The sequence below is a fragment of the Lissotriton helveticus genome, unplaced genomic scaffold, assembly GCF_964261635.1.
Source record: "Lissotriton helveticus unplaced genomic scaffold, aLisHel1.1 SCAFFOLD_513, whole genome shotgun sequence".
NCBI classification, from domain to species: domain Eukaryota; kingdom Metazoa; phylum Chordata; class Amphibia; order Caudata; family Salamandridae; genus Lissotriton; species Lissotriton helveticus.
In genome coordinates, this window is record NW_027611831.1 from 429,088 (window position 1) to 454,079 (window position 24,992).

A 24,992-nucleotide genomic window follows, 5' to 3' on the forward strand; every position below is an offset into this window, starting at 1 on the left:
TGTAAAGCTTCTTTCCCATGCTCGGTCACTTTTCCAATTCTAACATCTTGTAGAATAGTCTTGTAAACTTCATCCTTCGCCTGACGCATATTTTCATGCAGTTCAGCATAATTGAAGTTTAACCATATATTGACGTTGCCAATGCTGCCTAGGCACTTCCTGGTATCTTCATGCGTGAGCATTTTGAACACAGGATGCCCTTTCACTGGTGTCAGCTGCAGAAGATCTCCGAAAACAATGATGTGTTTGCCACCAAATAACACATCATACTCGGTTTTGAGAACTTCTTGCATCCTCAAATGCACAAAGGCAAGCATGACATTGGAAACCATGCTTACTTCGTCAATGATAAGAAGTTTCATTTTCCTCAAGATTCTTGAAACTTCAAAACAAGCATCTCCAGATAGCTTGTGATATTGTAATTTGTTGTCATGCTCCACTGGCAGCATCAGTAAACGATGTAAAGTAATCCCTTTAATATTATGTGCTGCCAGTCCAGTTGGAGCAGTGACAACACAAGACAGCGATGACTCTGTCCTTTCCTGCAAATAGCATGAAATTGCTTTAATGAGGAAACTTTTTCCAGTTCCCGCTTCTCCACTCACGTACAGTCGGACAGGCTTCAACGACGTACATGAGCACTCTTTCTTATCATGACTTAATCCATGATCAATTTGCATGGTAACTTCGTCATATATTTTCCTCTGCTCAACGTTGAGTTGTCTTTCCAACTCTTCTAAGTTAACCGCATCCTCTTGAGCATGTGCCATGGCTCTTTCCACTTCATTCATAGCAGTGGCAGCTTCATTTTCGATAACAGGTCCTCCTAGTGGATCCTGACTCAATGAAGCAGAACTCTGACTGTCCTGAGAACTGTCTCTGGCAATCTCAGCTGCAATCGTTGCTTCCTGCTCAATTTCCGCATCCAACATTTCTACATATTTGGGAAAAGCAGGACATTCTATGGTCTCCTTGGCGGCATTGAAAGAGTCTTCGTAACAGAGGAAATCTCCAAGCAGTTCCTCTTCTGCACGCCAAGGCTTGAAAAGTTGCAAAAGTGCTAAATAGAAAAACTCCTTTTTTTCAGGAGATTCGCCACTCAATTTTCGATGGTTTACCAAGTGGCATTTTCTTTGCTTGACCAGACATCCCTCACTTCCTATTACAGCATACACTCCTTTCTCAGTATCTTCTTTGATGTTCCTCTTGAATATGTAATTTTGCAGAACCTCATACAGACAAACATTCTCGAGGTGACTGCTTCGATTTGGATAATATGTATCCAACATGTTTGTCTTCAAAATGTCAGTACTGTTTGGCTCCTTTTCCGCCAAATACTCAATTTCCCGCACAGGTTTGAGAACTCGATTACGCGTTGCTGCAAGACCAAGACTCGCCCAAATAATACTCCTGGACTTGGCATAGAGACTTGCTGAAGACAACCGGTCAGAACATTCGTACGCTCCGATTTCTCGATGCGACAACATCTTCAGACTGAAACTGTACAACTTCTTGCTGAGGCTCTTTTCATGGGAAATGTCCTCCCACATATCCTTCAATTCTGTCTTCTCTTTTTTGGTGATGTAAGACGTCACATACCGAGCCACAGCCATACAGTTATCAGCCACAAACTGTATATCCATGTTAGCATTCCACATGGACAAAATCACCGGGTTGTAGTCGTTGATGTACTTGGACTCTTCGTTCCTCTTCAAATTGTAAGTTTTTTTAGGTGATTTCTTCATGACATTGTGTCGCAGCGAAGACATCAAACTGTTTACTCTTCCTTTAGAAATCACCGGTCGTGGAAAGCCGAAACGACATTTAGTGTAGAACTTGTCCTTGTTTCGGAATTTACGACGGCAGTACTTTCCACATCGATGGCTTTGGAAACGCAGAACTTTTTCTCTTAGGCTTTTCTTCTCCTTTGCGTTTGGAACAGCACACGTAGAATACTGTTGGATGAAACTCATCACTGAGTCTTCTGGATCCGTTCCAAATTTAGGTGCATCCTTGATCCACAGCAACATATGTATATGAGGAGCACCTCTTGCTTGGTACTCCTTTCTCCAGAAGAAATCCAACACCTCTCCAAGAGGTGGATTCTTCTTATTCATGATGAAAGACATCATAGCTTCAAATCTATGATTGAAGTACCTACATACATTGACTGGATCCAAAGAGCACAGTTCTCCGGGTGTCTTGAATTCGATGTTATCTACGTTAGCATTTGCCTCTCGTAGAAATTCAAGTAAGTCTTCCCAGCCATACTCGGCACAGCTCAGAGTGAGGAACCATGTGGGAGTACCTAAGTTCCTCAGCATACATTTTAAATCACCATGACGACGGTACCAGTACTCATCAGTACCACGCTGACACGCCATGAGATTAATTAGGTGAGAATCCAAAATACTGTCTTGGACATTGACTTTATCCATAAAGTCACTTGCCGAGATGTTTTGCATGTGTATACCACTTTTCAAGATGTGGTTCACTGCATATGACAGTCCAGACAGATCGCTTTCAAACAGGAGATGAAACAAATAAGGAATGCATTGTCGAAACCTAGCATCTCCTGCATACAATCGCAAAGTCCGGTATTCAGAAGCAGGAATTTGATGAGGTCGCTCATCATATCTTCCTCCCTGACCTGTTGGAAAAAGCTGTGGGAAACACCGAGCTTCCAAACTTTCCTCCCAAACACTAATGGGACTCCCTTTGGCTTGTTTCATTTGAAACAACTCAATAGCATTCCCCATGACTTCCTTGGAATGCAAAGGATGAACACTATAATGTTCATATATTTCTTCACTAGTAGAGGGTTCTACTTTCTCAATTTGACCAGCACACAAATCGCTATCCTCTTCCTCACTTACTTCCTCTTCTGCAACATATACATTCTTATAGTATTTATTATTTTTTTTCAAATACAATGTTGCCTTTTTAACTTTCCTAACATCTACTAAATCTTGCCATATTTTCTTATTCTTTGTCGGAACCCCATTAACTAAGATAACCAGAGGTTCCTCTTCCACTTTTTCTACTCCAATTGTGTTAATGTTTTTCTTCAAATCTAGAGGCAAATAAACAACTCTTCCCTTTAATCCTCTCTGTAAATCTGATGGAGGCAATTTCCCTGTCTTTGGCTCCATTCTTACAATAGCCTGAAAGGGATGGATACTTTGAATCAAAATAGATTCATAAGTATTTAAATCCTTCAATTCAGAAGGAATCTCAACCAATTCCAGATTATTATGAACTGCTCTAGCAGGCATCTGGTTTTGATTTAATTTGCAGAACAATAAGTACACACACGTTGATCCAATCCCAAATCAAAACAATTTTCTACCATCAAGTATGTTGCAAAATCCTTCCATTCACTATTATTTTCCCTTTCACTTTTTGCATATAAATCCACTAACTTAGTCTGATTCTTATAATAAGTGCGTCGACAACACACACAAGTGAAATTAGGCCTCTCACTTGATTTCACCTCAAATGTCGCAATTTCCCTCTGGAAATTATCTGTACTGGAAACCTGTACACTATCTTCCACATGACCCTCTTCTTCTTGCTCAATTTCAACATTCTCCTCTTTACTTCCAGAGTAACAAAACTCAATTTCTTCACATATATTCTTCACATCTATTTCAGAACCATGCAAAAGAGCAGCACATAATTTTTTAAGCATAATTGCTGGACTCTTAGCATAATACAACATTCTAACTAATTTCCTCACTTTATTATGATGCACTGCTAGCATCCTGAAATGATGAAAAACACTCTGGCATACTCTCCTGGAAAGACAAGCCAGTGAATGACCATGCAAACCTGTCACTTCTCTCACTCTGCAAGGATCTAATTCTTGCAACAACCTTATTTTCTGCTTCAAACTTTTCTTATTAAATGAACGTACAAAATCACAAAGCAAATTGATGGAATCCTGTCGCACACTGCAAATACTACTACACTTCCAGGTGTACACAGGACCCTTAGCACGTCTTCCTAAAACCTCATTACCTAACACCTCTTCTGCCTCTGTTGTCACAAGTTTTTCTTTTTCAACTGGACAACCATCTTTCACTTCATAAGCACGACCACTGGTGTCAACTGCATGCACCAAATCATTATCCTGGAAATAACTCTCCTCATTAAAAAATGCCTCACAGCTTGAACTATGCATCCATTCTCCAGAAAAAACTTCACAAAAATTACTACGATTAACTATTCTCTTCCATCTACTATTTCTTTTGAAATCATAAATTGCCTTGTTTAGCTTCCTAATTCTATTGATTATCAAAATAAATAACTTACGTTTAATTTCAAATGCCTGATCAATAACTTTCTCAACTTTTTTTTTTCTCTTATAAAAAACTAGTTTCTGTTGACGTTTCTTAATATTTTTTAACAAATTGCCAATTATCCTGTTGCGGAACATTCGTTTACGAATCTCCCTAAACTGTTGTTTCCTTCTACTATCATGCACAGAGTTATCTCTTGCTCTAGCAGTAACATTTTTCATTGGTCTTTCCTTTCCATTTGATTTCCTTCTCGTTTTATGGACTGAAACATTTTCTGTAGTAATATTTTTTTTACTACACATATTTCTTATGAATTGTTTTGTGCTCTTACCCGGTGCTTTCTTCGTGACTTGACAAATCTTTTTGTTAGAGGACTGCTGCTTATTTTTTTTCACCTGCTGTCTTTGACGTTTTGCAGCCTTTCTCTGTCTTTCTATTGTAGGCATGATGAAATCTTGAAATAATCTGCAGTTGAATCTGTGGTAAAATATATTAAAAAATGTTATTAACCATTATTACCAAACAGTAAAACAATAACAGTGATCTTCAAAATATTTTGCATTTCCTAAATAGCGAATTTTAAGGAATAAATAGCGATTCTTTACCATTCCTAATTTGCGATGAGCAAATTGCTAATTGCAAGTTACCCATTCATTTCCATGGGCTAGGAGGCTCATAGGAATGAAGGTTTAATTTGCGATTAGCAATTTGCTCATCACAAATTAGGAATTTTTCCAAGGGTGCAGGGGTGTCTCAAGAACACCCTGCTGCACCCCTGAAAAAGAAATTTGGGGGCATATGGCACACATACATGCCCTAAGGGCATGTGTTGGCGTCATATGGGACCTTTTGTTTTTTTTAAAAAAAGCTTTTTGAAAAGAATTCACAAATTACCACCAATTTACCACAATAGTTTCCAAATCCTTAATGTCATTTTTACATATTTTTTGTTTGATACATTGCATTTAAGTAGTCACAAAATTTGCAAATCCTTCAGTGCAATTGCAAAATAAGGAATAGCAAATTTTGCTACTCCTTATTTTGCATCAAACTTGTTTGATACATACCATTTGTCTAATTTACATTTGCAAAGGCCGAAATTCGTAGAATTTTGATCTTTGCGAATGCTAATTAGCTTGATACATATGGCCCCAAGTGAGGCCTGTCTTGCGACATGGTGCATCTTTTGCATCACTGCTGCATTGGTTTCATGTGGTACGTTTTTTTTACACCATGACACATCTGCCTAAATGCATCAATTTGTAATTTTGTCGCCTCATAGCAAATCTTTTGCACCGCCGCTGCATCATAAAAGTGACGCACAGTGGCACAAAAGAGGCATACACCTATCATAAATCTGTCCCTAGCATTTTAAATGATTAATCCAGGATGACGATAAGGTGTGGCCTATCCAGAGGTTTGTTTAAGGTGAGGCCTACTCAGGATTGCAGATTAAAGTTACGCTTGATGAAGAATACAGAGGAGATAATACATGTAAAGGCCTACCAATGAAGTAAGTAATGTCCACTTTATTGCGCCAGTCATCATAAATGTATCCCTCAGCTTCTTATCTTGTTACAGATGAACCACCATATGTACCATCAAACTATTTTTCATTTCCTAAATAGCAAATTTTAAGGAATAAATAGCAATTCTTTACCATTCCTAATTTGCAATGAGCAAATTGCTAATTGCAAATTACCCATTCATTTCCATGGCCTAGGAGGCTCATAGGAATGAAGGTTGCAATTTGCGATTAGCAATTAGCTCATCACAAAATAGGAATTTTTTCAAGCGTGCAGGGGTATCTCAAGAACACCCTGCTGCACCCCTGAAAAAGAAATTTGGGTGCATATGGCACACATACATGCCCTAAGGGCATGTATGGGCGTCATATGGGACCTTTTGTTTTTTAGAAAAAAATGCTTTTTGAAAAGAATTCGCAAATTACCACAAACTAGAAGTTGGTGGTAGTTTCCAAATCCTTAATATCATTTTTTACATATTTTTTGTTTGATACATTGCATTTAAGGAATCGCAAAATTTGCAAATCCTTCAGTGCAATTGCAAAATAAGGAATAGCAAATTTTGAATTAAGGACATTTTAAGTCATTTCCACATGTGCAGTGTTTTCAAATTATGATTTGAAAATCGTTTTTGGGGAAAAGTAATGGTTTGCAAATTTATGACAAGGACATAATGGTGTATGCTTCTCTATAAGGCATTTCAGTGTCTCTGATGTCATTTTTCCCATATTACATTATAAGACCTTTCCCCATGGAGCACATTCCTTGTAAATATGCTCCCACCTGTGCATGGCGAATTTAGATTTTGACTGTTTGAGTCACATAGCCATGTTAAAAGTGACCAAAAAAATTGCAAACGTTTTAAAAAAACACATTCATGTGTCTTAAGGACATTTTAAGTCATTTCCCCATGGACAGTGTTTTCTAAGTGGTGCAAAAGAGGCATACACCTATCATAAATCTGTCCCTAGCATTTTAAATGATTAATTCAGGATGACAATAAGATGTGGCCTATCCAGAGGTTTGTTTAAGGTGAGGCCTACTCAGGATTGCAGATTAAAGTTACGCTTGATGAAGAATACAGAGGAGATAATACATGTAAAGCTCTACCAATGAAGTAAGTGATGTCCACTTCATTGCGCCAGTCATCATAAATGTATCCCTAAGCTTCTTATCTTGTTAGACATCAACCGCCATATGTATCATATAACTATTTTGCATTTCCAAAATAGCGAATTTTAAGGAATAAATAGCGATTCTTTACCATTCCTAATTTGCAATGAGCAAATTGCTAATTGCAAATTACCCATTCATTTCCATGGGCTAGGACGCTCATAGGAATGAAGGTTGCAATTTGCGATTAGCAATTAGCTCATCACAAAATAGGAATTTTTCCAAAGGTGCAGGGGTGTCTCAATAACACCCTGCTGCACCGCTGAAAAAGAAATTTGGGGGCATATGGCGCACATAAATTTTAACAACATTCCTTTACCTCAAAAACGATTTTCAAATCATAATTTCAAAACACTGCACATGGGAAAATTACTTAAAATGTCCTTAAGACACATGAAAGCGTTTTTTGATTACCTTTCCAGCATGGTTGGGTCACTTTTAACATGGCTATGTAACACAAACATTTAAAATCTAAATTTACCATGCACAGGTGGGAGCATATTTACAAGCAATTTGCGCCACAGAGAAAGGTCTTACATTAAAATGGGAAAAATAACATCAGGGACAGTCAATTGCCTTATAAAGAAGCATACACCATTATGTCCTTGTCATAAATTTAAAAACAATTCCTTTTCCCCAAAAACGATTTTCAAATCATAATTTCAAAACACTGCACATGGGAAAATGACTTAAAATGTCCTTAAGACACATGAAAGCGTTTTTTGATTGCCTTTGCAGCATGTTTGTATCACTTTTAACATGGCTATGTAACACAAACATTCAAAATCTAAATTTTCCATGCACAGGTGGGAGCATATTTACAAGCAATTTGCGCCACATAATTCATAATTTTCTCCTTAAAGCACACTATTCTCTATCTAAATTAAAGAAATATTTTCTCACCTTAGCAAATACTTTGAGTTTGAAAACAGTCTCAGAAACACACCAATTTGTCTTCAGCAGAGCAAAAGGTATGCACTCCAGAGTCTGCAGCTATCAAAAGCACAGAAATGCTGTAATTCTTCACACATATCTCTCATGTCACCCAATGAAAAGTCTTCCCTCACTTTTTTTCAAATGAAAACCCATCCCCCCTCTGCCATTTCTGCCTTATCTGCATGGCAACCACCTCTTGGAAGACCTCTGTTGTTTGCAAGTTCACACAACAATGTTGCAATTGAACTCTGAACTCTCAGTGCACCTGCATATCCAGTGCATTCTTTCATTTAATGATTTTTTATTGACCACTCAAAATACATCTTTCAAAGAACACATCTGTGCACCCTAACTTTCTGTTTTCAGCAATCAAAATCCACCAATCACTGTTACTGCTTCATGAACACAGAAACTCCACAGTTTTTTTTCATTTTACACTCTCATTTTTTCAACTGCCATTTCATTGCCACACTTCATCTGACTGCAGGAGAACCTTCTCTCACCATGATTCTGTCTGGATTGTTGGACATAGTTATATTCACTGGGCTCAAAGGTACGTTGAAAACAGGAAATTACCTAACCTCAATTTACAAGATGTGGAAATTAAGTGGTTTGGCCACAGAGGATTAAAATGTCACCAATTGATACCATTGGTGAAAACCTTTATGCATTTGCCCAAACCTGACCTGTTAATTGTGCACTGTGGAGGTAATGACTTGGGCACTTTGACTGGTGTAGGTCTGGAAATGCTTTTAAAGGACACCTTTGAGCAATTAATAGCACTTTTTCCTCAGACTGAATTGGTATATTCAAATATATGCCAAAGACAGAAATGGAGGTGGTCCAAGCAATTTAGTCCACAAATTGAGAAGTCGAGGAAGCATGTAAACAAATCTGTTTCAGCTTACATGAGAGACCATGGAATGGGCTCCCTGTACAACAATAACTTGCGTTACTACATGCAAGATATCTACAGAGGAGATGGAGTTCACTTCTCAGATGAGGGCAACAGAATTTTCACTCTGAATTTAAGAATGTGCATTGGTACCTACTTATAAGTACCTAAATGTACCATAAACCCAAAAGCTCTTCTCAGAGCTACCCTACATCTAATCACTCACAATTATTATTTTACTCTAACATTTTTCACTAATTTTCAACAAAGTACGCTCCCTGGGGCGCTACCCGGTACGCGAACCGGGAGCTAACCTCGCGAAATTTTTTTAAAAAATGGGTTTTTTTCGCACATATAAGCCTCCTCAGCCACCCTCACAAAACCTAAGGGATCAAGATAACTCTACCGTGCCCCCTTCTACCCATTCTGAACATTATTTACCCTCCATCTTGTATCTTAATTCGACCTAAAAACAAAATGGTGGACTCCCGGAACGCTTAAGGTCCGCGAACCGAGGCGCTCAACGGTTCGCGTACCGGGTCGCTCCCTGGGAAGCGCACCATCAAAAAAAGTGGGAAAGTAGTTCACAGAAAAGCCACTGGAGACAATTTCACCAAATATAGATTAGCTCATACTACATACCAATCCCTACCATTTTCACAAATTTGATTGGAATTCCATTTAGTCATTTAGCCTGTAGACCTCTCTAAATACCCTGAGGTAAATTACTTCACAAAACACATCTGAAGTGTTGGAATTGACAACCAATGAAAATGTTACTTTCATTTTCTACTTTTTTTACCTGACATTTGATTGGTTGTGTACCTGAATATATATAAAGGAAGAGAGAGAAACACAGCCATTTTGACTACTACTTTCTGAACTACATTGCAAGATCATTTTCACTCACAACTTAAACTTGTTTTTAGAAGGTGAGATATTATTTTATAAATTTGAAAACATTTTCAGATAGTTATATACTATCCCTCTGTAAGAGTTAGACATTGAGAAAGGCTTCTTTATTATAATTATGGATTGATTTAGGTTTCTGTGGTATAATTATGAATTTACTTAGGCTTCTTCACAGGCACTTTTTAATAGTACTACTTCACGCCTGAAACCATACAGTGCCCATAGTTTACTTCTCTGTTATAAACTCACAAGTACCTGTCTGAACTTAAACCCAACAGTGCCCTATCTCTACTGATATATTTATTTTTTATGCAAATTACAGCAATAAAATGGAAGGTGAGCAGAATGTTTCCTTCGAAATTGTTCTGGAGAACAACACAGAAAAAGATATTGAGGACAATGATGACTCAGATTTCATGGATGAATCACGGGACCATGAATTAGTTCAATGTGTAGAATCTGTGGATCATTTACTTCATTATGATGACGGTCAAATGTGGGAACTTATGTTCACTCAACAAGAGGACATATCGGACAGTCAAATGCTAGACGTTCTATTAAATTTTGAAAAACAATCCGAAAAAAAAATTGTATGTAATATTAAAAAATTGTTTGAGTCTTTAATCATTTTTATATGTAATTCATAAACTAGTTAAATGTTAGAAATGTTATTAAATTTTCAAACACAATCACAATAATAAATAATTGCTTAAAAAATTAAAAAAATAAAAAATAATCAACAAAACCAACAATCAATTAACATACTGCATTTGAAAAGTCTCTCATTCATTTTTCATTGCAGTACGCTGCCCAGAACGCTTCCCGGTTCGCGGACCGGGCGCTACCCACGAAAAAAAACAAAAAAAAAATTATTATTTTTTGCCCCACGGGGCCCTTTTAAAGCCTCCACATTAAACCTAGGGGGTCAGGGAGGATCTACTATGCCCCCTTATGGTTATTTCCCCCTTTGTTTTGGCCTCCTCTTGTCTCTCGATCCTACCGAGAGACAAGATGGCGGCCGCTCCGGACTGTTTAGAATGTTGACAGACGCCGGAGAGCCAATCAGCTTCGCTACGTGAAGTTCTGGTACGCGCCCCGGTCCGCGAACCGGGGAGCTGCCCGGTCCGCTGTTACAGATATATATCTTTTTTTAAACGTTAATTTCTCAAAATCCACTGGAGCACATATATTGAGACCTACAAAAGGCACATCGGGCTACCAGTCCCTACAATTTTGCCAAGTTTCGTGCAAATCCATTCAGCCGTTCGGGCTAAAAGTGAGGCCAACCGCCCTATGGAAAACTCAATGTTAAAAACACGTTTTGGGACCCCCCTTTTTTCTCGGCCCCCCCTTGACGAACACCCCCCAAATTTTCAGGGGCTGCTCAGAATCAAAATGTTCCATTTTCCAGAAAATTTCATCCAATTCCGTCCACAAACGCCAAAGTTATTAGACATAGAATTTTCAAAAATCCCATAGGGAAAAAATCCTAACTATATATACCTACTGGCGACCGCCAGTAGGTAATATATATATATATATCACTGAAAAAAGCATAGGTGTCAGGCACATTATAGTTAGAAATTAGCATTTAAAAATATTAGAAATTCACTGAAAAAACATAGGTCTCTGGGGTGTTATAGTTAGTTGGACATTTCACTCGTACAAAACCAGTGAAATGTGAAGAAAGAAGAAAAACGCACTTAAAGAAAAAAAGAAATGGAGAAAGAAGCAACAGAAGTCCACACAGACAAATTAAAGTGTAGGAAGAAGAAGAGAGGAGCAGAAAGTCCTCCTGTAACCCCAACTTTTTCTGACGGGTACTGATGGTGACTGCATCTGACTAACCAGACCTAGAGCCAGTGCTATGCTAAAAGACACTTAGAATATAGTAAGAATACCTACATACACTAGGGAGCACTATGCGTTAGAGTACCCCTGTGATTACCATTACCTCCTCTGTACATAATAGGCCAGGGGGATTAAAACTACCTCTTATAATGCGCCACAGGGCGCGTTTGCACACTGGTGAAGGGACGGAGTGCTTGAAGTGACCTGGGTGCAAACCTGCCCTGTGGCCTGGACCACCTCTCTGCAACGCAGCGCAGTGGTGCTTACTTGAAGCACTTGATGGCCTAGTTGGCCCCCAGTGGCCCTCAGTATTGAAGGGGAATTATTTCTCCAACTTAAAACACGCCACAGGGCGTGATTGCACACATGTCACCTCAGGACCCGCCCCTCCCTTCACCACTGTGGAAACTCACCCCGTGGAGCGTTTTAAGTTGCGAGATTAACTCCCCTTGAATCCTGAGGGTCCCTGGGGTGCAACTAGCCCACCAGGTACCTCTATTAAGTGCCACAAAGTTGCATTGCAGAGAGGTGAAAAAAGGAGTGTGGCCTCTGAACACTTCTCTGCTGGTGCCCAGGGCCATGGGGGGATCATGCGGCCCGCCAATATTTTATAAAAGCCACAGGGGTGGTGCTAAGTTGCAGCTCCCTCTCTGTCAAAGCAATTGTACTACACTTTGATGAAGCAAGAGCAAAAAATCTCAAAGTGGAGAACAGTTTGCTATGACTTGGGTTGAGTGGTAAAGCTCCTGCCAGCAATAGCAAACAGCTATATCTGGGGGTGTGCACCCTGGGAAATAGCAGGAGCCGGTCCTGGGGTTAGTGGTCCCCAGTGCCATCTTTGGCTCCAGGAGGGGGGCCACACAGCCTCCCTTCAATCTTTACTGAAGCCTTTGGGAGGGGTGTGTGCCCAGGGTTGGGGGTCCACAACGGGCCTCTCCATAATATTATTTGAGCCGAGGGAGGTGGCCATCCCAGTGGCTGTGAGGGGCTGAGCTGGTCTCCCAGTATTTCTATGTTAATTCCTCCAGGGAGGTGGCAGACACCAAGGCTGTTATTAAAGTTAAAGTTCAGGGGAGGTGGCGGTCCCTGGCCTGAAGGAGGGCCAAGCACCCCCTCATTTATTATGTCAAAAGCCCATTGATGTTGCAGCCCTCAGGGATGGAGGGGGGTCCGTGCAGCCCCCTTCTTGTTTATAGGGATGGGTGGTCAACTCCGTTCGACCCACGGAATGTGTGGAGATTTGCCCCTTCCACCTTTAGCAATGTAGGTGGAGAAACAAGGAAAATCTCAGCACACTCGGGGCGTAGCGGAAGTTGGCCTCCCGCCTGCCACCCACCTCCCGGCCGCAGTATTAAATAACCTTAAAATGCCTTAAATAACATTTAAAATAACCTTACGTTATCGGCGGCGCATCTGTCTCCACCTTCTTCTGGGCACTGAATATACGCGGGAGCCTTTGCATGCACCGCCGATAAGGTAAGGTTATTTATTTGAATGTTATTTAAGGCTTTTTAAAGTCATTTAACACTGCGGGCGGTAGGCGGGCGGGAGGAATGCGTCACGTAATGGAACTATGCGGAGAGTGCGGAGATTGGTTCCATCTGTGGACCTCTCCGCGTAAGTCCCTTACGCAACTTACGCCCACCCCTACTTGTTTATACATAATGCCCCAGGGAGGTGGTGGTCCCAGGGGCTGCAGGGAGGACCATATAGGCCTTCCACATGCTAATTTAGTAAACAGACCCAGGGAGATGGCTGTCCCAGGGGCTGGGGTGGCATGCAGGCCCCTATCATCAGTTTATTATTGCTTTGCCCAGGGAAGTGGCAGTCCCCAGGAACGGGGTGCTTCATGGACACCTCCCGCACAATTATAAAACACTGCCTCCCGGATTTGGCCTACCTGGTAAAAAAGATGCACATGAGCCATGGCGTCCTTTTTTCATTTTTGCAGGTCCACCCATGAATATGTTTCAAGCAGTGACCCAAGATGGCTGCCACCACCTCCTGGTTGAAGTGTTGGCAGCTAATCAAATTTCAGTTGGATCTGTGAGTCCATTGCAAGAACTCGCTTCCCCAGACATCTATATTTTGTAAACCTATATATCTCTAAAACTGCTGAGCGGATTCAGACCAAGCCCCAAAAAGGACACTTTCTGGCCCAACAGATAGCATTCGTCCAACTTTGGTGTAATTTCATTCAGCGGTTCTGTCTGAAGTTTGTCAAAATCCCTATGGGAAAATGCAGGGGGGAAATGCTTTTTGTGCTGCCCCTCTTTTCTTTGGTCCTACATGACGGATCACCTTGAAACTTTGAACATAGAAGCTTAACCAAAAAGAACACTGTTATTTAAAAAAATGTAAAGATTCATCAAGCAGCACCAAAGTTATTGGCAAAAAAAACCACTTTTCTTATGGAAACATGGTCCTAACTATAACTAAACATATATATGGATTCGAAGACTGAGATTATTTTGGGATCTCCAAACTGGGTGAAGTTTGGGATACAAGCCATATGAAACCTAAAGGGTCCTGTGGGATCATATCTGCAAAATCATTTTCTAGACACACATCCCCCCCTCTTCTACCTTCTTTAGATAATGCAGAAATGATAATGCGAATACAATGCTGATCTATCAAGACATTAAAATATTTACAACTGTCCTTCATGTTACCGTGTTTATATTATCAGATGCATGCCTTGTATACACTGTCTGCTTTATCCACTGAAAATTTCATAACAGATTTTTGAAGAAGAAATTAGTGGCTTCAATGAAAAGCTGAATGTGATCCAATCAGATTAACTGAAGCTTTCTGTATACTTTTTACTCTGTAAAGACTGGTTTCTTCAGCTTTCTGTATACATTTTACTCTGCAAAGACTTATTTCTTCATCAATTGTACTTTTATTTTTTACACAGGTGTTTTCAACATCAGTGTAGGTAAGTCATCATTTAGAGCTATAAATGTCCTTGTGAAGGGCAAATTTACATTGGTTTAAAGAGCACCTAAAATAGAATACTAAGCCATGACTGTTAGCATATAGTTTCTGTCCTGATTTATAGCCCAGATGCTGCTGTTTGTGTGAAGGTTTACTATCAGTCATTGTATTTTTTCCTTTTGTGTTGTCACGCTGTTACATTGACCTGACATTTGCACTCCAATTTCCCTTTACCAGTGTCCCTCTTCTCCCCTTCTACACCCAGCATCTAGCCCATTCAATATTTTCTGTGTCTAATAACTCCTGTTATTGAAAATAGTTCCCAGTGGGGGAAGTGCTGTTCAGTGGGTGAGACAAAACAGGAAGCGAAAGATGAGTAAGGGGGCATGATACAGCTGAGCAACAAAGGCTACAAGAGAGGAGGTGAACTTTGATTAACAAGGGAAATGATTGTGATGCAAAAATTAAAAAATGTTTCATCAAAATGGAAGTGATGGTTGAGAAACATGGAAAGATACCCTATAGCACCAACAATGCTGACACAGCCTAAGTTATAGCTGGCATAGAATCGCCTGATGGAATCACTCCAGTACTCTATGGTCTTAGTAAATGTAAATGTACAAGAATTTATATAGTGCAAATCACCAAGCGGTTTCTAAGCGCTTGCTTAGGGAACCCGTGCTGGTATTCCCCTGTGAGATAACCCCGGCAGGGTATCCGCACGGTGAAAGCCAGGCATCCCGCCGCGAGGGGCTGTTGTGGAGATTAAGCAAGCTATTGCCCAGAGTCGCAGAGTGTGAACCCGTGAATCGAGTAGGCACCGGAGCGAGAATTGTCGAGTCCATGGACATTTTAGGACTCAAGACCCCGCTGAGCCGGGAGTTGAACCCTGGTCCCGGGCTGACCTCTGCTTCCAGGTCTGCCTCCTCTAACCAGTGAGCCACACTTCTCCACCACTTCTGACCACAAGCTTTGTACAAGCCCAGTTGTTCATTCATTGACTTACCTTACCACCAACAGCCCATCCAGCAATCACCTCCGTGCAAGCATAAAAGTTTGGATCATTATTACAAATTCCAGGTGCAATGTTGACGTTGGTGGAGTTTGGACAGCCATAGACCAGGATGTGCTGAACTATATTTTTGTTGCTCTCTTGTATGATCGGATCAAACTGTGAAGGGGTCACAGAGCAGAAAACAAGTTATAGAAAGTACATTTTGTTTCTTGTGAGAAGAAGAGAAAAGATTCAGGTCAAATTTCGACTATTTAACATGGGAGTACATTTAATGACAATCTCTTTGTTTTGATACTCTCTTGAGCATTTAATCCAAGGAGACTGATATCCAAATTGCTTAGGTCTTGATCATGAATGCCCCTTCGAAATAAGAGTCTAAATTTTTGTACATTAGGAGGTATCCTATTGTGCATAATGAAAGCCAGAGAGAAGAGCGCACTGGTACATGAAAACACATTTCCACGATGACCACAAATAAACACATTTGACTCAAGTGTATGTGCTTGAGAGTCACCAGGATGCTTAGAAAATGCACAATGAAGAGTGAACACACATATTGTAGGCATACAATGTATATGTACATTTTGTTAGTGAGATGATAAACAAATAAATATTTATTCAAACCTATCAGGTAATACCAATCAAGCAAAAACAGATTAGAATATGCATAGAAAAAAGACATTAAGTTATACTTACTATTAATCAGATTTTAAAATTGAACTAACAAAAGCTTCATTTACAAGGGGGTCTACAAAGGCAGGACCCTTGTCAGGATTTCAGGATATTCGCATTGGATACATCCACATACATTTAACTTAAATGACAATCATCTACATAATCAGTGGTTGTCCCCACAATTTGTCTACATGAATATGGGACCCCCTCTAGTTTTACTTTACTGGTCGGGGAAAGAGGGGAGACAATATAACATCAAAAACACAAAACTTCCATCTCGACCTTCTGATTTTAACAAATCACAACATTACTCCTTTAAATAAAATTTATCAACACAAGGTGGACATTTTTCTCATTTAGAGTATTTTATTATTTTATATTTTTGTTTTTTGTTATTTCTTAGTGTTATTCTTATTTGATTTGAAACATTATTTTACAAAAAAATACACATACTTCAGTATTAGAAGACTTAATACACAGATCCCAAACAGAGAAAATATAAACTAATGCATATATGTCAAAATATCATACACACACTTTCATACATTCAACACTCATACTTAATTCTGTATCGGAGGAATCACAAGTTGTTGTGTGATGAGTAAGCAAGGTCGACGCGTTTCGGTGCAGTGTGACCACTTTTATTTAAAGGAGTAATGTTGTGATTTGTTAAAATCAGAAGGTCGAGAGGGAAGTTTTGTGTTTTTGATGTCCCCACAATTTGAACATATCTAAAACCAATAGATTATGGTCTGACATTCAAAAATGTGTCTGTATCCATATTGCTTTGGTCATTAACTTTAGAGGGGTTCAGCCTTCACCTTTACTCTCCGTCTTTAAGTACTTAACAGTAGGGGTAGTCGGAGCTCGCAGAGTTTCACTCCATGAAAGTCGGCGGAGTTACCCAAAAACTCTGCCAAATTCCACAAAGTTCTGCAAGTGAGCGGAGATACCGGCTCCAGAATGAGAGTCACCACACCTCTGAAGCACATGACAAGGACAGTGGCAGTAGAAATAAAACAATGTTAGGCAGGAATGCCCGATTGAGCGTTGTCAAGCCTTAAGCTCGCGCTCCACAAAAATCAACCGCCAAAGCGGTTCGATAAATTGACAAAATCTGTAAATGAAATGCCAGACGTGTTGAAAGAAACAATGTCAAATGGATGCATCCACCTTTTCAGACAAACCAGCAGTGGAGCAAAAGGAGGACTCCTGAGCTGAATGCTATGTGCCCAGTGCTGGACTCCACAGAGGGCAGTGGGGGAAAGCACATGAGCCCCCGAACAGGTGCTGGCGCTGGCACCAATTCGAAGCAGCCATGCACACGGCAAACAACTGACCACCCAGGCACTTCACTGAGGGTGGTGATCTGACCTTCGAATGGCTGAAGAAATTATGTGAAGGGATTGCCTGGAGAAGCTCCTCATATCTGCTTAACACTAGACCACCATCCACAGAGGCAATTTTGTGGATATGCAGCCTATCCAAATCTATAGGTGCCAGATAGGTGGTGGTAAGGGTGCAGGTAAACTCTGTTCCACCAGTGGTAGGCAGAATTTTTGCCAAACGTATTGCTCTGCTTGGAGCACTGAGTGGTAAAATTGAACACAATCCAGATATGTAGCAGAGTTTGCTGCCCACCCCTACTTGAAATCAGAGCCAGGGAAAATGCTTTCCTTTTTCAATGGACCACAGAGAATACTGTTTGAGGCAAATCTATTAGTGAGATGATTCCTGACTGACCAAAGCCTGACCTTGTAGTTACCAGTTATTGAACTATCTGCCTATGTCATACTTTCGAATCAAAGTTCACATTGCTGCAGAGTTACATTCTTTAGATACATATTAGTGGCAATATCTATTTTCTGTAGGGATTCAAGACATTTTAGCTAAACACATCCACATTTTGGCTCATTTTTTAAATTTTGGTCTTATGTTTTCTAAGTGGTCCTTTATTGGGCATGCAATTGTAATCCTATTTCAGGTCCATTAACAACCTTTTGAAAGTAATTAATATTCTAGAGCATACATTTAAAAATGTTTGGGAACCACAACAGCTCTTTTGACTTGGCTATTCCTTTGTCATAAATCAGTGGAAGCCCAGTCTGGTAACAATAAATATGCAAGAGTCGTATTCCCTGATCACTTCCTAGTACTCTATTCTCTATCTTGATTTCTGTATCCCACTGCATGTTTTACCTCTATATATCTGCATTCTGGACATTTCTCTCTCTTTGCTCTGACCCATACTCTGTTCTCCATTTTCCGGTGCCCAATCTTGTGTCTGCTTTTTTCCCTGGTCTTCCTGTTTCCAAGTCCCAGTTCTGCCTTTCTTTCATTAATGGTTCCCAGACTCCTTGTGCCTGGCTCTTTCTCTGCTCCTGTGCTTTACCCTTGAGCCCCAAGCTATTTCTACCTGGTGAGCCCAGAGTGCTGTTGTTAGAAACTGACCTTGCTGCTGAGTCCCCTAGTGCTCTTTTTGATCCTGCTACAATATTGCACACTTGCCTTCTTATTTCTGGTTTCATAGTTGTTGATTCCCCGTTCCTGGTCTTATTAGTTATTTGTGTCTTTTGTTTGTCTCTTATTTATCTTGTCTTTTGGTTCCAACGCTTGTCTTGTTCCTAGTTCTGATTGCACACCTATAGACCTTTCTTGCATGTGCAGATTCTTAGGGGCCCATTAGGATGACGGGCGGACTTTGTCCGCCTGCCATTCCATCGTAGGAAAGGACCGCCCACCATAAGGACGGGGGTCCCGTGGGGGAAATTAGGATGCGCCCGCCACAGTGGCGTCCACATCCTGTATTTTTAACATTGTGGCAGGCGGTGCTGAAAGCACCACCCACCGCAATGGTAAAAATACACGTTGTTCATTTCAAAGCACAACGTGACAGGCACCACACGGTGCCTGCCACGTTGTTCTTTGAAATGCTGGGGGGTACCATGTGCACCCCCACTTCCCCCTGGAGTCCGCAAGCTTTTGCCGCCATGGAAAGGCATTGGAAAATGCCCATCCTAATATGGCTGGCGGTGTCTGATAGACACCCCCACCATATAGAACCCTTTTCCGCCCGGTCGCAAGGCGACCGGGGTGGAAAATCGGCGGATGGTCTTTCCGTCAGCCGGATCTCCCCCGCCGGCCTGGCGGGGGAGATCCGCCCGCCATCCTAATGGGCCCCTTGTGTTGGATTTCACGTTTTTGTTCTGACTGCATATTCCTGTCCTATGAGTCTGCAGATTCACACTTCTGTAAATTCCGAATCAGGCATGTCTCCCTAAGCTATGCCAAAGTAATCCGCTCCTTGCCTTCATGTAAGATCTCTTCAGTACCCAGAAAGATCACTACCAAGGAACAGACACTATATAATTTATGACATTTTGTCTATTGTTTCCCTGCTTTCACCTTTTCTGTTATTTGTATTTGTGTTATTGTAATAGTTTCCACTGCAGACTTTCCAGTTCACTATTCACTACCTATTTCAACATGCTTTAATCCTCAGCTTCCTTCCTGATTTCCTCCCAAATTTAATATACTCTCTTGTTTATATATAACCCCTTCTTTGGAAAACCTTTGTCCCTGCATAGTGCAATAACCCCACCCCGTTACCTTTTCTTGTTCTTAACTCTGCTAGTATCCCTGACAGGTTGTCCTGAACTTCACTAGATCCCCTGACAATGCTGTTTTTAGGACGTCGATTAATATAATGGGCTTTGTTCAGAACCCTATATTTAGCTATGACCAAATACATTTTGGAGGTCTGCTCTCTGCTGGATGAACAAATGTAGTCAGTTTCATGTGCAGGATAGGCATATGTTACATGAGTGTGTAACAAAACTCCTTCATAAGGTAGTGGTTTGCAGTCAAATAAATTGAATTACCTGGCAACTTGGTCTCATGGACAATGTACTATATTGAGGGAGGTATAAAAAATGTACCTTATAGACATGATTTTTTTCAGTCAGTTGTGGCAGCGGAATGTATGCACATCCGTAGGTGGTTGCATCAGGTGGTATAGAAAACTAAACATTGGAGAGAAAAAAAATTATGTTCGAATTTCAGCAACCATGGCTGACCATAATGGAGGTCATTAAATGTGACTGTTATTAAAGAGCCAAGAGGAAATAATGTCAAGACAGAAAAACTATATGGCTTAACATTGAGTATCCATTTGAGGGAATTACTTAGTGCAACGTTGTTTGGAAAAATGAGTGAAAATTCTGATGTAACTTTAAAACACCTTTCCAGGAATCTTCCATCTTGGTTAAGTTAAAGCCCCAAATCATAAGCAATGAATTGCCAAGGGCTCAATGGACAATAGGTAGAGACTTAAAGCAGTTGGAGAGTCGTACACCTATTGCTTTGCCACTCAACCTACATTTTGCATTGCAACACATGCTGCAACACATGTGCATATCTATTACTGTGCAAAATGACCATTCTATAGGATTTGATGAATTCAGCCGTATGAATATTATTGAGGCTGGCTTCCAGTTTTCAAATCCTACCGAAAGCCTATGGATACAGAGATGGAGCCCCACAAGGGACAGCAAACCTTCAACCCTGAAAGGAAGAAATTCAGTATTCAGAATACAATTAGCATGCTGCAAGTGGACATCATGAGGACCTCTTTCTCCCTGTCTTCTCTCGCCTGTGCCTGAAGCTGGTATTAACATATTGGAAGCTGACTGCCTTGGACGGCTTTCACTTTATGATTGACTGTGAGTAATGTAATGTATTATATGGTGTGATTGTTCGACTTCACCATGTAATACACTCACCAACCTGTCTTGGTTCCATTCAGGCTCATTTGAGAAAACCTTAGCTCAACCATGGGTAGCTGTGGCTTCAAGCAGTCAGGCTGTCAAAGGAACAAGTGCAAAGCATTTAGAAGTATCAACTCAGCTGAACGAAACACAAAAAGGAGCTCCAGCACCAATTCATAAAAACTGGCAATTGTTTAGAAATTGTTAGACACACAAACTAGCAAAATCCACTGGAGGGTTCTGGAGATATAAATATTCATACAATTCATAAATCACACATTTTCACCCGAAAAAGTATTGACCACTACCACAGCAAGCTATAACTTTTAAAACGTTTGGAAACTTTAAAATAAATTGTGTTTGGGTACTCCAGCTTACTTTAGATGACCATCTTCGTCAAGGAGCAAGTTAAGGGGGCCTATAAGGCTTATGTGGCAGTTTTCTCAAATCCAAAACTGTCTCCCTTGCAGTTCCAGTCCTTAGTCACCAAACACCATGACTCAATAGAGTGGTCCTGATGCAAGGCATACAGGATGCTGAAATTGCTGAAGGATATTGAGGGTGCAGCACAGACAATTGGGTAGTTCTGGGTCTACTCCTTAGTCCATGGTAATGGTGGGATGACTTTAGCCATAGGGGTCGAAGTCCTTGGAACTTGGGGTGAACTCCAGCCAAAAACCAATTACCACTGGTCTACTGGTCTCCAGCCACAGCAAAACCACTGGTTCTCTTTTGATGAGGCTAATGTACTTCTTGGGCGACCAACCTGCACTCCAACAACTCTCCTGGGTCCAGCAGAATCTGGTGTAACTTTTGAATGTCAGAATCGGTCTCCATGACTGCACTTCGGTGGTCAGCAGCAGTCAAGTGATTGTGGATACTTTTCACCAAGGCATGCTTCTTCAGCTTTTGTAACCCTCTACATGGAACAGGAAGTCAGCAAACTGACTTTTGTTGTCACTTCTTCTGCTGGGGCTCGAGGAAAACTATTCCTCAAACCAGCAGGGCACCACAGGTACTTTCCTTACTTTGCGGGGTCAAGGAAACAGCAGGGCAGTCCTTATTCAGTTCTCTATCCAGTTCAGATATGAACCTGGGGCCTGGGTGCCATATTTCTGCCCAGATCCTGCCTGCGGGGGTGCAATGGCTACTGGACAATGGACTACCAGCTCCTTGCCCTCCTGGTGACAACTTCCTGCAAAGTGAGGCATCTTGCAATCCCAGAATGCTCTATATTACCCACTCCCAAGATGGCAGAAACCTCTCTCAGTGTGTAAAGCTTGGTAGCCCACCCTACACATGTGGCTACCTGAGGGAAGCACGCCCAAGGGAAAAAAAAAAAACTTGGCAACTACTTTCCCTCTCTCTGCCCCCACTGTCTAACTGTCTATCAGAACAAAAGAAAAATATCTATTTCCTGTATCCATCATTTGCCCTTCAAATGCGGCTTCTCCTTTGAAAAGATCGCTTTTTGGGTTCACATCCCATTTGGCCTTTACAGGCAGGAAGAGGTAACAACACTTCCAATGGCAGGCACCTAATTATTCCTTCCTGGGGTTTGTTCACACCTCTCCCCAGGAAGGCAGCCGACTGCCTTATAGCTTGGGCGCAAAATCCATTCCATTTGCGGATTTTTGGCAGTTTCGCAGTCCGCAAATCCCGCATATTTGTCAAAAAATCTGCAAATTCGCAAGCTGGCGGATTTTTTTGCTTGGTCGCACTTGAAAAATAAAATATCACGCGCGCGGCGTTGACTTACTGTGATTCTGTGTTCGCCGAGTTGTTTTTCTCCCGGTTTGCGTGTGCTGCGCCATTTTGGATCTTGCTGCGTGATCGCGCGAGAGTTTTTCGACCGCGATTACGTCATCGCGGCCCGCCATCCTGCACAGCGAGAGTTTGACAACTCGGGTACGTCATAAGGGCCCGCGATCACGCATCGCGGGAGTAAACAATGCAGAACACGTAGATGCGGCACGCAGCTGACTTCTGGCGGTAGATTTGAATAGCTCGCTTTCCCGAAATTGCAAAAATTGCAATTCTGCACAAGAAATCCACCGCAGGCAGCATAAACCTTCTGAAAATGAGATTGACATTTGGCTGCACTTTTTGGTGCAAGGAGTCTATTTTTGGGTGGGGTGGGAGGAAGGAAGTGCCCCAGAGTCTCCAACGTCCTGTTCCTGTCCAGCAGGCTCCTCCCAGTGCTATGTCCATGTCCTGGTCACTTTTGATTTGGATCTGGAGCTGGAAGGATTACTTTTTGTGGCTGCTGCTGGATATTTGTATTTGAGGACTTTTTGGACTTTGGAGTTTGGATCACTTTTGGACTTGAGATTTTACAAGTAAGTTGGTGTTGTTTGTTTGTGGCATTGCAGTTGCTGCAACTACAGTTTTAAAACTTTTTCACAACTTTAAAAAAATATATATTGTGGGTAGCCACAGTATCAAGTTGGCTCAGGGTTAGTCATGGGTGCATGATACAACAGTTTCTGTGATTTTTTTAAAACTTAATTCTCATTTATGTCATGGAATTCTACCTCACTGTTATATGTTGAGTTTGAATTTTGGGGTGCCAGTAAAGCCTCACTAGCCTGTAGGCCCAGGGGTAGTGAGTGGTGCACGGACCAAGTCTTTCTGTGGGATGTCTTGAATTTAAACATCATTGAGGTCATGGATGGCATTGTATTGGAGTGATTTTTGTGTGTTTTTCGACTTTTTGGGGTGTTGTTGGGGCCTGGCCATGTGGGTGGGGGCCATTTCGAGGCCTGAAGATGACTGCGCAATAATTTAGAGGTCGAAACGCCGTCAACGCTTCTCTGTGGCCCAAATTGAATTAAGGACACAATATTCATGTTTATGCTGTGCCTTTTTCCCAATATGTAATGGTTCTGTTTGCCACATGTTTGGTTTGTGTTTGAGAAGTAACAATCTAGGCAATCATAGAGAACATAGATCAATGTCAATATTAAACAAGGAAGTTAAGCTACAACAGTAAAGTAAAATTCAGTATTTTATTGGGAATTAAACAAAGAATCACATTTCAAGACTTGAGAAAAAGGTTTTAATTAAAAAATTCTACATTTAGAGAGTTGACATAATAGTAAAAACATTTTATGTATTAAAACATTTCTTTTGGTAAACAACAAGTAAGGGGGAAATGTGTGGCAAGTTGGTACTCTACGCGCGTTTCGGCGACCAGCGCCTTCTTCTGGAGCAGCCACGAATGATTCTATAAAGTAAAATTTAATATCCAGAAAAAAGAATTACTAACAAAACTAATTAAAAACAGTTTATGCAATACACATTTTACAATTTCTTTTGTAGCCTAAAACCTTGTCAGATTAATAGATATTTCACATGTCATGGTACAATCATATTAGCATTTTCATTTCCTTGCGACACTTGCCATTGTCATATTTCTCTGAAGGTGCGATAACCTTTGAGTGAAGGTAAAAGATACCTAAAGGAGGCAGGTGCACTTATTATATAATTGTATGGGGATTCAAGGGGGATGCAGACTGCAATAAAGAGCTTGAGTCATTTTCAAGTTATCTTGATAAAAGAAAAAATGACAAATTAATGAAAGACAAACGGTTTGCTTCTCTTGAAAATACCTACCCTTACTTAAAACCTGATTTTTATAAACAAAACCACTACACAACTGAGAGTAGAATCGAACAACAGAGAGTTAATACCTTCTCACAAAGCTCAGATTCAGAAAATGAAAATGAGGGTTATTATGAACCTGAGCAAAACTACAATCAGATACAGAACAGATACAGAACAGAGGGACCCCGAGACAACCTTTTTTAGGGAACCGAGGGATGGGGCGGGGCCGTCCCAGAGTTCACTTTCAAGGACAAACAAAGGGGGAACTACAAACCCCAACATCATCAACAGCAACAGGAAGATCCCCAGTTCGTACGCGAAACCAGAAGCAAGCAATACTGGAAGCAAGGGATATAATTCCTATTTTCAACCTCTCTAAATTTGAACTAGATACCTCTG

At 40.9% G+C, this 24,992-nt stretch overlaps 1 pseudogene; it reads right to left on the reverse strand.

The window, feature by feature from the left end:
• The window catches only part of LOC144806959 (putative DBH-like monooxygenase protein 2), a 328,657-nt pseudogene that overhangs the window by 192,582 nt on the left and 111,083 nt on the right, over window positions 1-24,992 (reverse strand).